This window comes from Apodemus sylvaticus, chromosome 1 (assembly GCF_947179515.1).
Source record: "Apodemus sylvaticus chromosome 1, mApoSyl1.1, whole genome shotgun sequence".
In the NCBI taxonomy this organism is placed as follows: Eukaryota; Metazoa; Chordata; class Mammalia; order Rodentia; family Muridae; genus Apodemus; species Apodemus sylvaticus.
This window is the reverse complement of record NC_067472.1, coordinates 104,948,340-104,967,005: the sequence shown is the minus strand read 5'-3', so window position 1 is coordinate 104,967,005 and position 18,666 is coordinate 104,948,340. Positions and strand designations below refer to the sequence as shown.

The 18,666-nt window shown below is 48.2% G+C and overlaps 1 protein-coding gene across 2 annotated transcripts in view; it reads right to left on the bottom strand.

The window, feature by feature from the left end:
* P2ry6 (pyrimidinergic receptor P2Y6) overlaps positions 1-8,367 on the bottom strand; it is a 41,796-nt gene extending 33,429 nt beyond the window's left edge. Inside the window, exon 1 of one of the 2 annotated variants that reach the window (XM_052157357.1) lies at positions 8,115-8,367. The gene's annotated coding sequence lies outside the window, so the exon portion shown is untranslated. Of the gene's footprint in view, positions 1-3,801; positions 4,129-8,114 lie in introns of those variants that run through there. The other variant, XM_052157347.1, reaches the window with a different exon arrangement.
* Between the last annotated feature and the right edge of the window lie 10,299 nt (positions 8,368-18,666).

Sequence of the window (18,666 nt, the reverse complement as noted above, 5' to 3'; positions counted from 1 at the left end):
ACAGTTGGAGCTTGGGTTACAGACATTTAGAATGTTTGGATAATCATAGACCACTAGGATAATTTTGCTGAATCCTTTAAGGGGAGAGGCAGAAATATTCCAAGAGATACTTATGCATAGCTGGGAGTGGTGGTGCACTCCTATAACCCCAGCACAAAGGCAGAAGCAGGTGGATCTCTGTGAGTTTGAGGACAGCCTAGTCTACATAGTGAGTTCCAGGACAGCTAAGGCTGCAGAGTGGACACTGTCAGAGAAACCAAAACAATTGAAAGACACGCTTGTGCCTCTTCCTGCAGTCACGAGGTCTCTACCTTTTCTTCACTTGCAAAAATTAGTATGTTTCACAGGCATACGGGAAGACTTGGGAAATGGCTGAAGAACAGAACCAACAACCAAGGCTCAGGATAGGTGGGAGTTTTACCCCTCACAGTGTTCCTGGGGTACTTTCTCTTAGAGCAGGGTCTGAGACTCAATTGCTAGAGTGCTTGTTTCGCACACACATGAAGCCCAGGGTTCAGTCTCCAGAACCTGAGCGTGGTGCTCCATGATTGGTCCCGGCTCTCAGGGGGAGAGGCAGAAAGAGAAGTTCCAGGTTGGAACTACACAGAGAATACATGGCCAACCTGGGCTATTTGAGACTCTAAAAACAAAAGAGGAGAGGCAGATCTTGCAGCCCCAGTGGTCCATATCTGTAATCCCAGCACTCTGTAATTTCAGAGTTGGTGTGGCAGAGGCAGGGGAATCAGGAGGTCAAGATTATTTATTCTCCTCTAGTAAGTGCCAGGTCAGCCTAAAGTATGCAAGATCCTTCTCAAGTCCTCATAACCATGAAAACCAAAAGCAACAAAAATGGGTTTTTTTTAAGACTGTTTTCTTCTTTTTGGGTTTGAATGAAAGTCCTTGTATAAGGGAAGTGGGGCAACCACAGGTCAGGTTGCCTGTGACCCTGGATGAGATCCGTTAATCTGTCTCACAGCTAACTTTATATGTGCCCTCACTCTGTGCCTTTCCTTTCAGACAGGATCTCTCTGTATAGTGCTTGTTATTCCAGAGCTCACTATGTAGTTCAGGTTGGCCTTGAACTCACTGTTATCCTCCTGCCTCTGCCTCTCAAGTGCTGGGACTAAAGGCATGTGCCACACCTGGTCTTCTTGTGTCTTTCTGTAAATTCTAAGATAGCCCTAAGCATGTTGGGATAGACACTAGACCTTCATTCCTCATGTTTTGGCCAAACTGTTAATAAATCCATTTTCCTTTACAAATTTCTGCTTCTCAGTTTCTTTTGAAATACAGGTGAATGGAGGTAGTGGGTTTCTGGATGTAAGCTCTCAGTAACACTAGGACTCGGACCATAAGCAAGTGCACCCAGGATTACGGGTTAAAGGAGAGCAAGCCATAAGTGTTGCCAGCACACTGGTCCCCCTCCCAGCAGCATCACTGGTCCCCCCTCCCAGCAGTATCACTGGTCCCCCCTCCTAGCAGCATCACTGGTTCCCCCTCCCAGCAGCACCACTGCCCCTCCCAGCAGCATCACTGGTTCCCCCTCCCAGCAGCATCACTGCCTCCTCCCAGCAGTATCACTGCCCCACTCCTAGCAGTATCATTGGTCTCCGCTCCTAACAGCATCACTGGTCCCCCCTCCCAGCAGCATTACTGGTTCCCCCTCCCAGCAGCATCACTGGTCCCACTCCTAGCAGCATCACTGGTCCCCACTCCTAGCAGCATCACTGGACATCCCCTCCTAAGAGCATCACTGGATGCTCAGGGAGTTAAGTTTTTCAGGGCCACACCTGCTGCTCATCAGGGCTCTGTCCTCCAGACCCTGTGGAATAGCTCATGGGACCTCTCGGAAAGAAGTAGTCCCTGCCTGGTGACAGTGTACCACAGAGACAATAGCAGGTCCTGCTTCTTTTAGCCTGGGCTTCCCAGCAGCCCTTCACGGCACCCTGCCCCAGGAGATACATTTTCATGCTCTCCCACAAAATATTTCCACAGCTCCCAATGCTGCCTTTTATGTCTCCTTGTCCTCCAAGGCCTCTGGGCACCATCTCTGAGTTGGCTCTATGAAGTCAGTAGGATAGGGTCTCTTATGCTGCCAACACAAATAAAGACTAGCCTGAGGGGTTTCCTGGCCCATGCGGACCAGTTGCTCAATTGTGAGCTCACAGCCTGTCCCCAAGCTCTCAGGAATCGCTTTGGATCAAGGATCAAACATCTGCATCTTGCTTGTCCCAGCTTTTCTTGTTCTAGGCAGAGGGATGTCAGTTTCTGGCCCTCACAATTCCCAAGCTTACCCCCGGAAGTGCACGGGCCATCTGTCTGTCTCTTACAGAGGTTCTCAGAACGGAGAGGCAGAGAGGCGCCCATCGAAGCCCTAGGCCGCTCTCCTTTTCCTTCAGCATCTCTCCCACGCTCTATCCCTGGTTACTGCAACTTCCCCTCTCAGCCTGTGACTTGCCAGGAGACAGGGAGTCTCTGAGAAAGCAGCTGAGATGACACAGTTTGGGACAGGAATGATACTCCACAGTTGCTCCAGTTGGAGGGCTCTGAGATTCCACCTGTCTACCCCTTCAGAGCCATGGACTGTGAGAAGTGAGTTCCTGGGGGTGTGCGGGGACCTCATCGTGTGGGGACCTCCATCCCTGCTGTCATAGTTCTGACACCACCTGTGTTGTAATAAGTCAGGTACTGTGCAAACATTTTATTTATATACAGGAAGTGAGCCAGTTCTCACAGTAACCCTACAGGGCAAGCCAAATACTATTAATCTCTATTCTACAAAGAAAAGAACTGAGGCGCTGAGGGGCACGCCTCAGCCCCACCCCCATTCCTGCAAGAACTGGGGTCTGAAGCAGGCTGGAATGACAGGAAGCCTTGGCCACCCCAGGCTGCTATGGAAGCTCCCTCGCTCTGGCCCCACGGGGTCCCGAAGGAACAGTACAGATCCTTATTCCTCCAGGTCCTGGTCTTCTGCCCCTTGCACTGAAAGTGCAATCCCTGCACTTTCCCCCTGCAGCACCCTCCTGAGGCCGCATATACCTAACTGGGAAGCCACTGGGAAGCCATGTGCTGCCCAGTCTCAGCCCTTCCCAGTCAGTTGGGGGCAGGGTGTTGGAGGGCTCCCATCACTGGATAAACACAGCGGACTGCCAAGCCTAGGTCAGCCCTCAAGATGAAGACTGGTCAGACCGTAGCTTTCACACAAAAACAAATGCAGAAACAGTAGCGAGGAGTCCAAAGGAATTTTGGAGCTAAAGGATGAGGTTTCAGAGAAGTGTCTCCTGTTCGCGGTGGGTAGGAGATGAAGGGTCAGGGACACTCTTCGTCCTCTACCTCCAAGGAAAGCGAACTTGCACTCTCCCAAACCCCGGGTGCAAAAGAGTCGTCTGTGATTTCTGAAAAACTTTCAGCAGCCACCAGCAGTAATTCTAGTGTTTGGGGAGATGGATGGAGGCAGGATTGTCAGGTTTCTGGGAGAGGAAGGGGGAAGGGGAGGGAGGCCTTCAGTGGCACCAACACACAGATGCTGGTAGCCTTCCATCATCTGGCTCAGCACCAACCTGTACCTGACAAAGCAGACACCCCACAACCCACATCCAGCATAGGTAGTGCACACTTGTGGCACACCAGTAGCCACCCTGGCAGTCACTCCTAGTGATAGGCATCACAAACTTCTTGGAGCCACTCCGGCCACACAATCGGAATCTGGGCTGGGGAACCAGGAGCCTACAGTCAACAGGCCTGTCCTGCATCCCCTGTACCCAGTCTCTTTGGTCCCCCTCCCCCTTCGTGCGCCCTCACCTGCGCTGCGCAGCACCAGTCCGCCTGGGTCCCGGTCCCGAGTCAGGGCTGCGGCTCTAGGAGGCAAACCCTCTACTTAAATGAAGGGCCGTGGGTGTTGCTTCAGCTCTGTTCCCAAGAGTACCAGGCTTCTTGCGGTACTAAGCAGGACGGCCGGCCGGGGAGCGGCGGTGGCCCGGTGGCCTTGGCACCCAGCGTTGGAGTCCCGCCCAACTAGGACAGGGCTGGGCTGCCTGCCCTTGGTGGGACAAGGAGGCGGTGATAGATTGTTAAACGCTCTGTGCCGCGGACTGCAGAGAATGACTCCAAGGGTGGGAGCGAGCCGCTAGATTGAATTCTGGATCTCCTAGCTACTCCAGCACCTTCCTGGCCTCAGTTTCCCTCTTTATAGGTCTCTTTGTCTCTGTCTCTGTCTCTGTCTCTCTCTCTCTCTCCCTTCCCCTTCCACTCCCTCCATCTCCCACTCCCTCCCTGCTCTTGTGTGTGTGTGTGTGTGTGAGAGAGAGAGAGAGAGAGAGAGAGACAGAGAGAGACAGAGAGAGACAGAGAGAGAGACAGAGAGAGAGAGAGAGAATGGTGATTTTCTCCAACCTCCCAGGTTTAGAATTTTGCAATGGTGAGGCCTGGTGAGGTTGGAGAGGCTGGGAAGGCAGAGGCGGGGAAGGGAGGAGGGTTAGGGAGGAGGGGAAGGGAGAAGGGTTAGGGAGGAGGGTTAGTATAATTTTGCAGTTATCTATTATGCATCAGGGCTTCCATTGTTATCATTTACTTCTTTATTTATCTGACTTTTGAGACAGGGTCTCATGCATCCCTGGCTGACCTCAAACTTGATCTGTCCCCAAGAACTCCTGATCCCCTTGCCTCCACTTGCTACCTCCTGGGATTACAGCACAGGGAGCACGTGGGGTGATGCGGGGCTGAGGAGCCAGCCCAGATCCTCATGCTAGCCAAGCACACTATGCCCTCAGTCCCAGGGCAGTTCATTAGTGCCTTTAACGCTCAAAGCAATTCCAGAAGTATTATGACCCCTATTTTAAAAGTGGGAAAGCTAACACAGAATTGAAGTGAGTGACCCAATGTCACATGACTTGTAAGTGGCAGACCAGAGACTTGACTCCAGAGCCTGAGAGCAGGTTTGCGACATTTTCTACACCATAAGCAGCTTCCTGGTGCTCAGAACAGCCAGGACTTTGGAGTTACCAATCCATTTTATAGACTATGAAACAGAAGCCCTGAGAGTTAGGCTTGTTCAGGGCCGCTCAGCTGGTGACTCAGCCTCAGACTGAAGGCAGGGATTGTGTTTGGAGGGATGCTGAAGAGGGGGGCTGTCAGCCTAGCAGAACGGGACAGTGTCTGACATAGAGTAGGCACTCCCAAGTGTCAGTGTTGCTCTGACTGTCACTGTCACTGCTTCTCTTCTTCCTTTCTGATTCTGAAGATCTGGCTAGGGGAAAGTGACAGTCTCTGAAATGTCATCCCCTGTCCTGTTGTCCCAAGCAGAGTCACCAGGGGTTGGAATGCTTCAGAATCTCCTGTAATGACAAAGTATAGTAACGTGTGTACACTGTAGTATAAAGTACAGTGCTGTAGTAACTGTACTATAGTACACACTATATACTGTATACTATATATAGTGTATGCTGTAGTATATACCACCATACTGCAGTAGCTAGTGTATGCTGTAGTATACACTATAGTAGTGTACATTATAGTAACTTGCTTTGCAGTGATGTAGTTTCTAAGCACAGGATGCCAAGGATTGATACTTAAATTTCAATAAGCTGTGGATTGGCAGGTAGCTCAGTAGTAGAACATTTGTCTAGCAGATTCATCTCCAGAACCGAGAGAGAGAGAGAGAGAGAGAGAGAGAGAGAGAGAGAGAGACAGAGACAGAGACAGAGACAGAGACAGAGACAGAGAGACAGGGAGACAGAGAGAAAGAGAGGAGGGAGAGGGAAGAGAAGGAGAGAAGAGGGAGAGAGAACCTGTCACCTGCCTCATGTGACTAAAAGATACCATATTGGACCACAGTGTAACTTTATAATATGAAGAAATGATGATTACTAATACTTTAATACTAATACTAAAGAATTGTGATGATATTTGGAAAAATTAATTGAAACTTTGAAACAATTTGAAAAAACCGATGTCATTTTAAGTCGCTGAGATGGCTTAGTGGGCAGAGGCACTTGCTGACAAGGATGTACTGGATGATTTGAGTTCGATCCTAGAGACTCACGTGGTGCGAGGGGTAACACATTCTCACATTGTCCTCTGACCTTCGAAAGTCTGTGGTGACTTGAGTGCCCCATTCCCACAAATGATAAATAAATAAAAGGAGTACAATCCTAATTAAAAATAAGCAAAGGCATAATGAAAATAACAAAGGAACAGACTATATTCTAATATTAAAGAGTGACTATATACACATGTGCACAGACGATAGAATGTCATGCTATAAGCCAGACAAAGTGAATGAGCTAGAACAACACATCAAAAGGCTGAAATCACACACGTACAGCATGCTCTAAAACATATGTACGTACACAGAGAAGAGTGCACATAGCATGATGCACGCACAGAAAGTTTTAAAATATGCAAAATAAGACCTGGCATGGTGGCCCAGGCCTTTAATCCCAGGGGAGGGAGGAAGGGTGCTTTGAGTTCAAGACCAGCCTAGTCTACATAGTTCCAGGCCAGCCAGGACTCCACAGTGAAACATTGTCTCAAAATAAACATATAAATAAACAAACAAAAACAAAACATATAAGATAATACACTCATACAGAAACCATGTAAAGACATGACTAGGTAGATACTGTCTCTGAGGGAACGAAAGCACTGGACCGGAGAAGCTCCAAGATGCTAAGGCTTTTTCTCCTGACTCCAACTCTGTGAGGATGAAGAGGACAAGTGGGGCTTGCATAAAGGGGAATGCCTCTTCTAATCAGGATTTCTCTGGTCCCCACTACCCCAGACACTGTGAAGATCCCCTCAGGACTTGAAATGCCCCGTTGTTGGACTCTGCCATGCCCCTAGCACTCTGGTCCAATGCCTCTGCTCTCTGCGCAGCCACTGTGTCTATGATTTATGAGTCTTTCTCCCCACACTTGGCCCAGTTCTCTGTAGACGTCTGAGTGAAGGAATGAACGTGGATTCTTTGGAGGTTTGGGCTGTGGTCATCATTCACTTATTCACCAATGCCTGTGATGTACCCCTGCCTATGTAAGGTGAAAGTTCATGGCTGATGGCCCCCACAAGAGCCCAGTGCTGTGGTGAATACACTAGGGCACGGTGGGTATTGGTACAAAGAAACCCCGCACAGAGACACAGGAGACAGCCAGCCTGGTGTCAGGGCTTAAGAATATCTTCAGCTGAGTATTCATAATGACTAGGGTTTTCTGGGCAGAGGCAGGGGATGTGTTTCTGGGGAGGCGGGCAGCAGGTGACCGACCTGGGGTGGGGTTGAGCATAATGAATTCTGGGAACCCTGAGGCAGAGGTTCAAGTACAAGTGGTTTATTTGGGAGGTGATCCGGGGAAGGAAGGAAGCCGGCTGAGGGTGGCGACCCAGCGGAGTCCTGCTGGAGATCAGTTGTTGTGAATCCCTGGGTGAGGAGCTATGGGAATGTGTCCCTGCACAATGGATACTCCCCTCCACTGACGGCAAGAAAGCTGAACGGTGTGTCTACCAATGCAGGCTGGTACAGGTGGCGTTGATCCTAGAACCTGTGTGCTACAAAAGCCCGTGAACATCACTGGGCAGAGGCTGAGCTGTTCTCTCCCACGGAGAAGCTAGAAGGTGGGAAATGGGTGTGGAAGTACAGATGACACCATAGCCGGTGCTGTGGGGTGAGGGGGTGCTGGCTGTGCAGGTGAGTCTATGAAGCCCGGCATGCTTCCGCCCCTCAGCCTCTTCTGTTCTCCCTTCCTTCCTTCCTTCTTCCTTCCTTCCTTCCTTCCTTCCTTCCTTCCTTCCTTCCTTCTTTCTTCCTTTCTTCCTCCTTCCCTCCCTCCTTTCCTCCTTCTTTTTGAAACAGTCTCAATGTGTAACCCTGGCAGACTGGCCTTAAACTCCTTGTATATAAGGGGGTGTGGGTAGGGTTGAAGTCACAGAGATCTGCCTTTTGCTGTCCCTCAAGTTCTGGAATTAAAGGTGTGGGCTAAACTGCTTAGCTCAACCCTTCCTTGCCTGGATGACCCACTGTCCCCAGATTCTCCTGAGTGTGTAGAGCATCACTCCAATTTCTATGGAGGCTGAGCTCCAATTGCCACACCCTGAATCTCAGTGAGTGGTTGGATTCTAGCACTTACCTCAAGGCAGAGCTGGCTGAAGACACTGGAAGCTCACCTGTGCGCTCCCTAGGCTGGGGAGGGGCCTTCTGTTGTCTTTGGAATGGATGGGTGCGAAGGTAGGAGCAGAGATGCCCAGGGCTGAGACGGAGGAGTGCAGTCAGCAAGGTAAGAAACAGAGAGTAGCTGTTTTGAGGCTCTGTTCCCGAGGCTCAGTGAGTGGCCTTGGTGGGGGAGCTTGGCAGGAGCTGACCCAGGAGTCAGGCCCCAGCCCTGAGGCCCCAGGAGAGGTCAGGAGCCCTCCCTCAAGCTATGTCTGGCAGCAAACTTACTTCCTCCCCTTCCCAGCCCAAGTCAGCCCTCCAGCCTCAGAGCCTAGTGAGGCTGGCCAGAGCAGCTGGCAGGCACCCAACAAGACGTGCTGCTGGACAGACTATGTCTGGCATTTCCAGAAACTCCTGAGTCTTTCTCTAGCTTGTTACTCTCAGCCTTAGGGTACTGCACTTTCAACAGCAAGCATGTTCCCAGCGTCCCTACCCCCCCCCCCATGGGCCCCAAGATGGCTCCCATCTTCCCTGTAGTCAGCCCTCTTCAGAGTCTCACTGAGTCTCAGCTGCCCACACGGCTGTCAGTTCACCCACCCAGGACTCTGGACTCCTCCCCTGCCTTGATATAAGTGGATGTGAGGCCCTCACATTTGTGCCACCAGCGCACCTCTCTTTTAAGTTGCCACATTCTCTGGGACTATTAAAGGAGAACAAGAGTCCTTGGTAAAAGAGGCGACAGCCCACAGACATCTGGTGACAAAGCTGTTGGTGGCCCCTCTGCAGCATTCTTAGGGGCCTGGGCTGGAGAGCCACGGAGAGCACAAACACAAAATCAACATGGGGGAAAGAAGCTGAGTTTGAGTTGGGTGTGCTGAAGCAGTCCTGTAACCCGGGCACTGGAGAGTTAGAGGTAGGAGGATCAGAGTTCAAGACCATCCTCAGCTACACCATGCATTCAAGGGTAGCTTGGGATTCACTGGATTTTTGTCTGACTGACTCTGACTGCTGACTGACTGACTGACTGACTGACTAACATTGCCAGAGTGGGCCCCAGAGAAGCTTAGCATAGGAAAATGACAGAAACATCTGAAGTTCAACTGCATATTTTAATTTGATGAAAGCTTAGGTTCATAGTTAAAATAATAGTTGTTTTCAATCACTTCGGCTCTGTAAGTAAGAACATTGTATCAGCAGGTTGCAAACCTAAATTCTATCCCCAGGGAACCAGGGACACAAATCACACTGTAGAGCCAGGAGGGCTCCTGTGTGTCAGTCTAGGAAGATTCCCACCCCTCCCCCCCAAAAAAAATCCTTGATGTATGATGACACTTTTATCTTTTTAATATTTATTTTCATTTTCAGTTTAGGTATGTGAGTGCTGTCTGTGTGATGTCTACTACTTGTGAGGTGGCCACAGAAGCCAGGAGAGGGAGGGCATAGGCTCCTCCAGAAGAACAGTCAGCGTTCTTAACCACTGAGCCATCTCCCCAGCCCTTGGGAGGCAGAGGCAGGGGAATCAGGAGGTGGAGATGACCTGATGACCTCTGGTCTCTGCAGTTGAATGCATGGATGTTTTTGTTACTTTTCTGTTGTAATAAAACACCATGACCAAGGTGATTTATGAAAGAAAGAGTTTATTTTTGCTTCCAGTTCCAGAGGGATAAGAGTCCAGCATGGTAGGGAGCTGTGGGAGCAAGTGGCCAACATGGTGGCAGGAGCCAAGTTAGAGAGCAAGGTGCGCCCTCCAAGCCTGGCTCCAGCGATGCCCTCAGCAAGGCAGCATCTCCCACAGCCTTCCGAACAGTGCGGCTGACTGGGACCAAGCGCTCAAATGCCTGAGCCTGTAAGGGACATTTCTCATTCAGATCGCCACAATGTATGCGTGTGCATGTGTATGAATGTATGCATGTGTGTGCATGTGTGTGTGTGTGTGTGTGTGTGCATCTATCACACCGCACGTGCTAGCTAGCTATCAGGGAAAAGAGAATCTCAATTGAGAAAATGCCTTCATAAGGCTGACCTGTAGGCAGATCTGTGGTGCATTTTCTTGATGTGTGCTTGATGTGGAAGGGCCCAGACCATTATGAGCAGGGCCACCAGCCTAGGAGTGTTGCTATAAAGAAGCCAGATGAGCAAACCGTGAGGAACACGCAAGTGAGCAGCACTTCTCTGTGGTGTCTGCTTCAGTTTCTGCCTCCAGGTCCTGCCCTGCCTTGAATTCCTGCCCTGCCTTCCCCTCATGATGGACAATAGGCTGTAGGGAGGGATGAACCTTTTCCTATAGAGGTCTTTATCACAGCAATAGAAAGTAAACTAAGACACTATACACATACACACACATAATACACACCACATACACACACACATACAACACACACACACACACATATCCCACACAAACACAAAACACGCATATACTCACTTCACATACATCCCACACATATACACACATACCCCACACACATACACACCACACATATACACATATATACACATTCCACAATATAAACAACACACATACATATACCACACACACAGCACATATATATACAACACATATACAACACAAATACGTATATATACATACTATATCTACACAATACATACTCACATACCACTCATATACCCATACATATACACATACATAAACACATATGCTACAAACTCACATACAACATACACGTACACACACAGCATACACACATGCAACACATACACACACCACATGCACACACATGCCTTTATGAAATAAAAACACAAAATAAATTATTGTTGGATGTAGTGATTCATGCTTATAACCTCAACACTGAGGAGGCAGACACAGGAGAATCAGTAGTTTAAGGCCAGCCTTGGCTACATAAGACACTGTGAATAATAATAAAAACAACAATAATTTTATTATCAATATATTATATTTTATTATTATAATACAACAATAAATTTACTATTGTCCATTTATTTAGACAATAAATAAAATAATTTAAATAAATCATAACCTACTGTTTTATATATAATTTCCTGTTTTGTATATATAATTTATATATACAATATTCTGTTTTTTTATATATTTTATTATATATAAAATAGTAATATATTACATATTACATAAAATATATAATGTTGTATATGTATGTGAATGTATGGTGTGCATGTTATTATTATTATTTATTTATTCTCAAGAGGCCACAGCAGAAGGATTGCATTGAGTATGAGGTCAACCAGGGCTACACAGTGAGTTCCAGTCTAGTGTGGGCTATACAGCGCAAGGTCGTAACTCAAGAAAAAACCAAATGACTCTTCTTTTGAGCCCACCCACACCAGTGCTCTTTCTTTCTTCCTGAAAGTTTTCTCTTTTTAGGTTGGGTGGTAGTGGTGGAGAACTCCATCAATCCCAGCACTTGAGAGGCAGAGACAGAAAGGCAGACACAACTCTGAGTTCCAGACCAGCCTGGTTTACAGAGTGAGTTCCAGGACAGCCAGGGCTACACAGAGAAAACCTGTCTTGAAAAACCAAACGAGCAAACAAAACAAACAAAGGAAAAGTTTCTTTTCTTAACCATTGTGATTAAAATCTGTCCCAAGGGTTGGCAGACAGCTGTGAAGGTACCTGCTCTGTGCACCTGGAAACCTGACGATCCCCACGTGTTAACGTGAAGGAGAGAGCTGGCTTCACTCGCAGCTGTCCTCTGACAGCCTTACACATCCCGCCCTCAACAACAAATGCAATCTGTTAAAATGTCTTATAGCAAATTCCAACTCTATGCTTCATTGTTGACAAACAAACCAGAAAGTTCTGGGGCTATAACTCAGTTGGTAGAGGTTTGCCTACCTACCTGGTGTGAAATCCTGGGTCACGCCCTGGGACCACAGGTTAGTTTAGTGGTGCACATCTGCAATTCCAGGCCTTGGGAGGCAGAGGAAGGAGGACCACAAGTTCAGCATCCTCCTCTGCTACATGGGCCAGCTGGGACACAAGACGCTCATCACAAAATGAAAAATAGACGAAGAAGCAGAAACCTAGATGTTGCTCATCATTTTTTCCTCTAATGTTCTTTGAATAGGGGAAATATTAGGCCCCTTCCTTCTGATTCCCTCTGCAGAAAAATATACTTGTTTGCTAGCAAGTCAAAATCTGTACTGTGAGGTTTTGTTTGTTCTTATTTAAATATTTCATCTGTTTGCTTAAGACCAGGCCTTGTTATATACCCCAAGCAGGCTTCAAAATCACATTGTAGTCCAAGCTAACCTTGAACTCCTAATACTCCTGTCTCAGCCTCCCAAAGGCTACAGTTACAGAGACTGAGGCTATAAGGTCTCTCTGCTTTTGGGTCTAATTGTGAGTTTCACTGCATATTATCATACCCTACTGACTCTTGCTACTTTGTTTCCAACCCAATTCCCCTGTAAAAGAAAGCTCAACTCAATGAATTAACAAAACAAGCTACAAGCCTTCCGGTTGCTCCTCCCCTCCTTCCCTCGATTCTCAGCTCCTCCCCCTTCCTCCTGCCCAATCATTGGTTCAAGCCTTTATTTGAAAAGTTAAGGTGGGGAGAAGGTTCACAAGGCAACTACTCATCTGCAGCCCCTCTGAGGAGCGGAATTAGCATCAAAATACAAGCCCTGGGCTATCCACAACAACCGTCCATTTTAAAAAGCAAGTAGAGCGGCTGGAGAGATGGCTCAGCTGTTGTTGCTCTTACAGAGGAGCCAAGTTTGGTTCCCATCCCCTGTGTCTGGTGGTTCATGCTGCCTGTCACTCCCAACCAGGATAATCCAATGCCATTTTTGCATGAAAATGACAAAAAGAAGAAAGATATGGGCTGGGTGGTGGCACATGACTTTAATCCCAGCAATTGGGAGGCAGAGGTGGGCAGATCCTTGAGTTTAAGGCTAGCCTGGACTACAGAGTGAGCGCCAAGACAGCCAGGGCTACACAGAGAAACCCTGTCTCAAAAAAACAGGAGGAGGAGGAACAGGAGAAAGAAGAGGAGAATATGCCTCATTTGATTTAAGCATTGCATGGTATATACAGTGCATTAAAATATCACATGATATATATATATATATATATATATATATATATATATATATGCATGTATTATTTTTTCAAGAAAGGAATCTATGTAATTTTATATTCATAGGGAAAGAGAATTTTGAACAGCTGGTCTGTGTCGGTCTCAGTCCACTGCGGGTCTTACTTACCTTTAAACATTTTTTTAACTTAATTTATATCAGAGCTGAAGACTGAACCTGCAGCCCACATACTTGCTAGGCACTCTATCACTAAGCTGAGTCCCTAAAGATGTGTTTTTATTTTCATTTCTGTGTGTGTGTGTGTGTGTGTGTGTGTGCACACACACGCGCGCGCGCGCGCAGGTGAGGAGGCCACAGGAGACCATCACTTTCCTCCTATGCCACTTGGCCTTATTCCCTTAATACTGTGTCTTTCACTGCATCTGGATCCAGGCTGGCAGCCAGCAGGTCAGAGAGCCTACCGTCTCCACAGAGCTGGGCTTACATATGCATGTCACCCAAACTCAGGTCCTTGGGCTTGTATAACAGGCACTCTTACCACTGAGCCATCTAGCTACTAGTATTATTTATGATTTATTTATACTTCCCTTTGCCTTTAGACTACGTCTCCCTTAGGAAATTATTAACTTCAGAAAAAAATAAAAAGTTCTACAAGAAAGAGAATGTAGTCACAGGACGCTGTAAGATGTGGCTGGGAACAGTACTTTCAACCTCATAAAACTGTGATGATCGACCAGTTAACTGCAACTCCCCCGCGCCCCGCAGGAGGGCAGGGTAGAGGGGCGGGGCCTGCAGACAAAGGCCGGCGGGGTGGGGAGGTGGGTGTGGGGGTGGGGGGGTGGGGAGGTGCGTGGGGGGGTGGGGGGTGGGGGGTGGAGGGCTCAGGGCTCAGGGCTGAGCGCAGAGTGCTGTGCCCTCCTCAGGGACAGGCTCAGCTGGCCAAGACAGGCCCATTTCCTAATCTACTTAATAACGGGCAAATAATCTGGCGTCTGCTCAGATCAGCCCATGGTCTTGGAACAAATGGACCCAATTAAAAGGCCATCATAAGGGAATTCAGGGAAAGAGGAAAAAGTCATTGATCAAATCAACTCCCAGCTGCCCTGGGACTGGTTTGTGTGTGGAAATGACAAGAGTCCTTCCTGTCACTGTGTCTTGGCCTCTCTCAAACCTGGAGGCCTTCTTACTGTTTGGGCCCCATCCTCCCTGCCGACCCCTTCTAGTGGATAAGCTGTAGGGCACCTCATTAGCCTTCATCAAGATCTTGGGTTCAAGTTGGGCCTTTGCCAATGGTGCAGATCTGTAATCGCCTCCAGAGAGGTGGGGGGTCAGAAGTTCAAGGTCATCCTTAGCTGTAGGGAAGCAAGTCAAAGAGAGACCCTGTCCCAAATAAACAAACAGATTCTAAGCTGAGGTCTTGGCTCAGTGGGTGGAGTGGTTTGTGCAGATGCCTGAAGCTCCTGGTCCAGTTCCCAGCACTGCATAAAACCAGGCACGGAAGGCACATGTGTAAAGGCCCAGCACTAGGGAGGTAGAGGCAGGAGCATCCAAATATTAATGTGATCCTTGGCTACATGGCAAATTTGAGGTCAGTCAGGGATGTATGAGACCTTGTCTGAAAAGAAAACAGCAACATTGTTACCACCCCTGCCCCCTCCACCCCTTGCCACACTGGATTCTCCTCCCACAGCAGTCGTCCCTCTTAGTGCACCATATAATTTATAATTAATATTATGATTGCTCCCCTGCCCTTCAGAGGCAGGCAGCATCTATGACCTTTTTTATTCACTAGCAATTTATTTACAAGTATATTGAGAGCACCTGACACATAGTAGTTTTTTTTTTTCTTCATCTATCATTTATTTATTTTGGTTTTTTCAAGATAGGGTTTCTCTGTATAGCCCTGGCTGTCCTGAAACTCACTCTGTAGACCAGGCTGGCCTCGAACTCAGAAAAATCCACCTGCCTTTGCCTCCCAAGTGCTGGGATTAAAGGTGTGCGCCACCACTGCCTGGCCATTTATTTTTTTTAATTACTCACTCTTATTACTTACAGGATCTCTCTGTATAGCTATGGCTGACCTGGAACTTGCTATGTAGATCAGGTTGGCTTCAAAACTCACAGAAAGGTACCTATCCGCCTCTGCCTCCTGAGTGCTGGGATTAAAGTCATGTGCCGCTAGGTATGACTTTATTTCTATTATTACTGCTATTATTGTTAATTCTATTGTTGCTATTATATTATCATCGTCATCATCGTCATCATCATCAGAGGGAAAGTATATTTAGTCAGAAAAGAGCGAGAACGAATTCCCACGAGTGTGCAGGGTTCCACGAGTGCGCAGGGTCCCCGAGCTCTGGAGGACAGGCTCCCAGCTGTCAGTTTTCGTCTGCCGTGTGCATATGGGGGGTCAGACTCTGGTTGTCACACTCAGCAGCAAGTGCTTTACACACTGAGCTATCTCACTGTCCTTTGTTTCCTTTCTTTTCTTTTTACACAGGCTCCATTTGGCTCAGGCTAGCCTCACACTCCACTGTGCAGCTAAGGATGAACTTAACTTGCCATCTTCCTGTCTTCACCTCCCTAGTGCTGGGACCACAGTGGTGCGCTCCCACAGCTGTTTGTTTGATTTCCTTTGTGAAGAGGGCATTAATGTCTAACGAGTACCATCCGGTGCTAGCTAACCCGCAGGAGCTTACCCAGTGTGATGGCTGGCCCTGTCCACCTGACTAAATCACTAAGAGACACCTCTGGGCTTGGCTTTGAGGGCTTTCCAGAGAGGAGTCACTGAGGTGGGACCATCCATCTTGAAGGAGAGTGTCACTGTCGCATGGACTGGGATCTCATGATGGAGGAAGAGGAACAAGGGAGCTGTGTGCCGGTGGCATCCATCTCTGTCCTGTGTGACCACAGATATGACAGATGTGTCCCCTCTGTAGACCAGAGAATGTCTGTTCCCCTTATGTTGCTGTTGTAAGGTATCATGTCACAATAGAAAATAGTCAACATATCCAATGCATGTCGTTTATTCCTCATTACAAACTGCATTTATTCATTCAGAAAATAGCTGTGTAGCCCCTACCTACAAACTGGGCAATGTTCTGGACACACAGAGAGGCAGTTCTCTCTGGAAACTTTTTATTCCAGGAGGAGGAAACAGATGGTGAGGATGAACTATGGACTGAGTACAATTCTGCCTTTTTGTATAATGAGGAAACAGAGATGTCTAAGTTCATATGATTAATGAGGTATGTAAATGTCACAGATGCAAAGAAATGGCACGGAGTGAGAGTCTCAGCGAGCTCAGACTCAGCGCTGTATGATGTGGGACTTGAGGGGCTGCCATCTGTCTTTGGGTCAGTAGGTAGGGGATGAGCAGTGAGCTGGCCTGGGGGAGAACAGGAGGGGCCTGGAGCTCTAGCTCCCCGTCGCCTTGGTGTTTTTGGTTCCGTCCCATGGATCAACACTTCAGCTGCAATCCCACAAGCAGTCAGTTGTACTTCCCCTGCGTCTGTGCTTGGGCATCCAAACTATAGGGCTAACTTCTGCCGTTTGAAGGCCAGCGTCACCGGCTCTGTTGGCCACACTTCCCAGGGATCAGTGTACAGCTTTGGGAGCCACAGTGAGAAAACAAGACAGGAGGGCAGGGGTCACTGGTGAGGGGTTCTGTGCTAGAAAGAGTCCCCCCTGGTCTGGGCCTTTCCTACAGGCAAAAGAGTACCCAGAACAGAACGACCTCCATTCCTGGCTGGGGAGGAGGCAGACGTCATGGCAGAGGCAGAATCAGCCACTGTTACGTAGTTGGTAAGTCACAATAAACATATTGGACCCTGTGTTTCCATCCACTGTTTCCATCCCACCCTTACCCTGACCCAGCAACAGCCTGACTACCAAACAGGTCAGGAATCCATCCATCCAGATAGGTCGCAGCCAATGACTCTTCTCCAGTCCCTGTGCCTCAGCAAGATTTGACCACCATGGGGCAGCAGTGCAGCGTCAAAAACCCAGATCCTTCCATGGTCAAAGTACACGAAACAGCAGAGACAGCTCCAAGAACTGACAACTGGGTAGAAGTTAAGCTTTGGACTGCCTCCACCTGCATCCCTTTGCTGCCAGGGGGACAGGAAGAGCAAGCCAGAGGAATGTGTGGAGTGAAGAGGGAAAAGGAGAGAAGGCAGCTAGATCCTGTCCATATTCCCGTCTCTTCTGCCAGTGCCCCTTGTGCTGCTCCCCCAGGCCTGTCTTCTATCCCCAATGCCAACCTGATCCCCCAGCACACTCTTGTTTTGTTTTTTTTTTTAAAGATTTATTTATTTATTTTATGTATGTGAGTACACTGTCGCTCAGACACATCAGAAGAGGGCATCAGAGACCATTAAAGATAGTTGTGAGCCACCATGTGGTTGCTGGGAATTGAACTCAGGACCTCTGGAAGAGCAGTCAGTGCTCTTAACTACTGAGACGTTTCTCCGGACCCCTCACCACACTCCTAAACATGCAAACACTCACCCGGACATGGTGTGCTCACCCCTGTAGACCTTCAGTTCCCTCTTCTCTGCTCACACAGAATGCTTACCCTCTTCTATCTGTCTTCAATTTGCTCCTCTGAGCCAAGGTCAAACCCAGAGCTTGTGTTTCTGGTCAGGCTGGTGGGCAGCAAGCTCCCACCGTCCTGTCTCTGCTCCTTCCCTACAGCTGTACACAGCTGCTGGATCTAGACTCCGGGCCTCACAATTGTACCTTAACAATGAATGGTAAGGTCTTAACTGTGGAGCTGTCTCTTTAACCTGAAGACATTTAGTTTCTAACGTGAAGGCTTGCTGGCATTTGGAGCCCGCCTCACAGAAATGCACAGCTGGTCATGGTCGGAGAAGCAAGGAGACAGCAGTGCCTGCTGGTCCTAGGGCACAGTAAAAAGATGGGAAATAAATGTGGAAGGGGGCAGTTAACCATAGAGTCTGGGTTAACCCCTGGCCTGCTGAGAATCAAGTGCAAGCCTTTAATCCCAGTACTCAGGAGGCAGAGGCCAGCCTGGTCTACGTAGCAAGTTTCAAGCCAGCTAGGAATATACAGTGAAAGTCTGAGAATGACAACAAAAACAACAACAACAACAACAAATCCAGCACCATTAGCATTCGCTGTGAAGGCTGCTGATGTCGAAATAGATGGAGATAACATTCTTTTTAAAATTTTTATTTTCTATCATCTTTAAATTATATGTCTGTGTGTCAGTGTTTGGTATGTGCACATGAATGCAGGCACCTGAGAAGCCTGGCATCGTTGGATTCCCCTGGAGCTGGAGTTACAGGCTTGTCGTGGGCTCGGATCTGAATTCAGCTCCTCTACAAGAACAGTAGCCACGACCCATATCTCCAGCCCTGAGATAATAGGGTTGTTTTTTGTTTTGTTTTGTTTTTGGAGATGCAGAAGTATTTTCAAATAAGAATGTTAAAATCACAGTGAGCCATGATCAAGGGCTGAGTGCGCACGGC